We start from the raw sequence: 4,431 nt of genomic DNA, 5'->3' as shown, positions 1-4,431 counted from the left end.
TTAAAGCTCCCCAGATGATTCCCGAACAGCCGGCTAGCCAGTGTCAGAACCCCCTGGAGGGCTTGTTAAAGGAGCCAGCCCCAACCCCAGAGCACCTGATTCCCTAGCTCTGGGGTGGGGGCCTGAGAATTTGCATTTCTTTCTTTTCTTTTCTTTTACATTTTTGTTGGGGGGGGGGAGACTGTGTGGGGTGGGGAGGGGCAGAGGGGGAGAGAGCGTCTCAAACAGACTCCCCGCTGAGTGCAGAGCCCAACATGGGGCTTGATCCTAGACCCTGAAATCATGACCGGTGCGAAAACTGAAAGTCAGCCGCCTAACCAACTGAGTCACCCGGGCGCCCCGAGAATTTGCATTTCTAACAAGCTGCCAGGTGCCGCTGGTGCCGCTGGTGCCGCTGGTGCCGCTGGACTTGGACCACACCTTGAGATCCACTGCCCAGGGGGGTTAGATGAGAACGGATAAGAGCGGCAGGAGAAGGGGCTTGAGGAGAAATCCCAGCTTCCTCCCTGCCCCCCATGTTGAATTACCACGAGCTTTGCTTACGCATCCCTTGTTTTCATCACACTCTGTTTGCAGCAGAGGGACGAGGTAGGTTGATGTTTGTGGAGAAGCTGAGCTGTGGCACGGGCCTCCCTCAGAGAGAGCAGGAATTATCCCCCACCATCTCGGCAGATTCCCCAGGAAAATCAAGAGGAGCCGCTTGCATTGGGGTCCCTTGGCTGGTGCGTGGAACCTCCCAGATCCCTCCCCCCCAGTCCCCTTGCCTGAATTTTCTTTTCTTTTCTTTTCTTTTTATGTATTTGTCGGAGTGCATGTCATGCAGGGGGAGTGGCAGGCAGAGGGAGAAGCAGGCTCCCCACCGAGCAGGGAGCCTGATGTGGGGCTCGATCCCAGGACCCTGAGATGATGATCTGAGCTGAAGGCAGATGCTTCACTGACTGAGCCACCCAGGCACATATCTTGCCTGTATTTTCTCAGGAGCAGGTACTTTTCTTTTACTTTTTCACTTCCCTCTGCTCCCAAGCGCCCCTAGTGGTGAGGGGAATAGGGAACCCGGAGGCTGAGATGTTTTTCTGTGGGGTTTTCCATCCGTCTGAGTTCATTCAGTCATTCAACAATCATTTTATTCAACAAATACACATGGCCGGGTTGGGTGGGCAGGGCGTCCTGTTTTGTCTGCTTTATGCCCAGATGCCTGGTATCTGGAACACAGTAGACGCTCAAGAAGGATTTGTTCAGTGAGGGGGGCTGACTGTAGGCCAGTGCGTCTCCCAGGAAAGGAAGACACAGCCCCTGCCCTCAAGTGCCCAGAGCGGCGTGCCTAGCCGAGAAAGATGCTAAACCAGTTACTCTGAACTGTGACGGGCACAGTGACAGCCCCCGGGCCTTGGAGCCTTTGGCGGAGGCCCCGTCCCTGGCTTCGGGTGTCCAGGAAAGGGCTTCCCCAGAGGGAGGCGTGTGTCAGCTGACATCTAAAAGATGAACAAACCAGGGGAAGAAGGACGGAGGAAGAGGGCGGACTGTCTCTTATACGATGTCTGGGGCTGCCATAAAAGTGGCTCAACCACTTTGGAAAACTGGTAGAATTGTACTCTTTTTTTTTTTTTTTAAGATTTTATTTATTTATTTGACACAGAGAGAGTACAGGCAGGGGTTGCAGCAAGCAGAGGGAAAGGGAAGAGCAGACTCCCCGCTGAGCAGGGAGCCCGACATGGGACTCGATCCCAGGACCCTGGGATCATGACCTGAGCCGAAGGCAGATGCTTAACCATCCGAGCCACCCAGGCACCCCTAGAATTGTACTTTTTACGTGTGAATGATCACGGGGCACCCGGCTGGCTCGGTCAGTAGAGTGTGCAACTCTTGATCTCGGAGGTCGCGAGTTCGAGCCCCACATTGGGTGTAGAACTTACATTAAAAAAATGTGAATAATACACTTTAAAATGGTTCAAATGGTGACTTTTATGTGATAGGGATTTTACCTCAGTAAAAGCCTTTTTTTTTTTTAATGCAATACACTGGCTTGTGTTTCCTGCCCCAAATGAGATGAAACACGGCTGGTACAGACCAAGCCCCATGTACCTTGGTGACCACCAAACGGAACTCCGTGTCCGTCATTTCTATACGTCTTTATATTTGTGGGACGTAGCCGTTTGCCGCTACATAACACGCCGTGACGTGCCTAGTCAATGCTTTCGTTATCTCCGTGTTTTCCCCCGTCTTGCTGGGGCTCTTAGCTCAACCATGTGTCTGCGAGGCTCCTCTGGTTGGCACGTGGGAGCCCACCTCGAGCACTGTCCCTACTCCCGGGGGTCCATGGTATGAAGATACTTTACGAGGTCAGTACTATCATTTTTTTAAAAGATTTTATTTATTAAAGGGAGAGCATAAGCAGGGGAGGGGGGCAGAGGGAGAGGGACAAGCAGACTCCCCGCTGAGCAGGGAGCCTGATGCGGGGCTTGATCCCAGGACCCTGAGATCATGACCTGAGCCGAAGGCAGACGCTTAACCGACTGAGCCCCCAGGTGTCCCTTCAGTTGCTAGATCTTAATCCCATGCTGCTCCCAGTGCTGCTGCTTTCCAAAGCCCATCTATCCAGAGGCCAGGAGTCTGTGGCTGGCAGGGGGAGGCCAGGGCTCTGCAGGGAGCAGGAAGGCTATACCTGGGGGAGGCCCGCCTCTTCCTCCAGCTTGGCGACCTTGGGCACCTCACGTCCTCTCTTGACCTCAACTTTCTCATCTGGAAAATGGGGCCTCCGCTTTCATGTCTGAGGTCCATGTATCACACCCCTTCCAGCTCTAAAACATTCTTTGCATCCTGAGCTGCCACAGAGATGGAAAGGGAGACTCTGGGGTCCGTCACAGGGTTGGGAGGTGAGGGGCTCCTACTGCGTGGGCTTTGCTGCCCTGTTGCAAAAGTGACCACAGGATTCTTCGTAAAAGGAAGATAATTCCCTTGTCTTTTTGGATCATCGCCTGCTGGGAGAGGCCCAGGACGGGATCCGTGAACCTGCGCGGCCGGCCGTGCTGTGCGACTCGGAACTACTTGTACTTGTGTCTGGATGAATCAAGGGAACTCAGTGCCTTAATCACAATAAGAGGAGACAGCCCCAAGAACAGGGACACCTAGACGGACAGATGGGGCCCACAGCAAAGGCAGAGGAGGCCCAGGCCTGTCCTGGCCACGGCACCTCGGACGGGATAGAGGGAGTGGTGGAGGAAGGGAGCTGGCCCCTGGCGCTCTGGGCGTGGCTGGAGCTGTTTGCCTTATGGGGAGCAGCTGGCAGGAAGCCCACCCTCCAAGTGGCACCCGAAGGGCTGGCTGGTGGCTCCCATGGGTGTGACCGAGGTAGGGCTGGAGCTCAGAGCCCAGGCGCCTCTGTGCTGACTCAGCCGTCTGGCCTCTCCCTTGGAGAATTTCTCTCCCTCCTTCCGATTACCCCCAAAGTGGGCTTCCTGCGGCCTGTGTTCCTGTCACACAGAAAGTCCTTTGCCAACAGAAAAAGTCCCAAGGCTTGGCCTGCCATGTGAGGCCTTGTCCGATTCAGCTGTAGCCACACGTCCAGGCTGACGTTTCCCAGGCTCACCCGTCGGGGGCACCTGGCCCTGGCTCCAGCCGCCCCAGTGTCCACCCCTGCCCCTGCTTGGCCTGGCGAGGCCTCCGCCACACAGCAAAGGCTTTCCCAGCGTACCCTCGCCGGCTGCTCTTGGACACGTGCCCCGAATCGCTCAGAACCCCGTTGGTGCCTGCTGAGTCCCACGCAGCGCCCCGGCTTGGCACCCCTAGGCCGGATTACCCACCTGTCTTCTCTCTTGACCACCGCCTGCATGACAACAGGCCACGCTGACCCCGTCACCGCTGCACTCCCGGTGCGGTACCTGGCACAGAGCGGGCGCCCGGGGAAATAGGTGGGCAACGAGCGGATTTCTCTCGTACCCTGGGCTTCAGGGGTGGGAACTGCGCTCCCCAGGCTATCAATGAAGAAATGGAGCTTAGAGAATTTCTTGCTTGGGTGCGGCAGCCTGCCTGGTGCGGGGCAGGTCACCTGAGCCCTGAGAAATAACCCTGCCTCTCCGGAGACGCACGAGAAAGTACTCTCAACAGTCCCACTGTAGCATCTGTGGATGGGGGGCGAGAGCATTTGAGTAAGTAACATTTGCCAGTGTAGCTGCATAGCATTTGGGCGAGTTCTGAAGTGTGTGTGTGTGTGTCCCCTCCCGAGAGTTTCCCTCCTTCCCCTTCCTTCCGCTTCACTACCTCATGGCCACTGAGAATCTTGGCTGCGAGTTCGCTTCCGGAAACTTAAGGCAGTTGAACAAAGTCCGTGTGCCCTGAGGGAACTTTTAGAAAGCCCGTGCAGGGGTGAAGCACGAGGGAGAAGCAGAGAGGAAAGAGAGGCTTCCCCAGGCTCCTGGCTGGGAGAGCTGGGCC

Source organism: Ursus americanus, chromosome X (genome assembly GCF_024610735.1).
Source record: "Ursus americanus isolate L20-20 chromosome X, mUrsAme1.1.p, whole genome shotgun sequence".
Lineage (NCBI taxonomy): Eukaryota > Metazoa > Chordata > Mammalia > Carnivora > Ursidae > Ursus > Ursus americanus.
The sequence above is the reverse complement of the archived record's forward strand: the minus strand, read 5'-3'. Positions refer to the sequence as shown.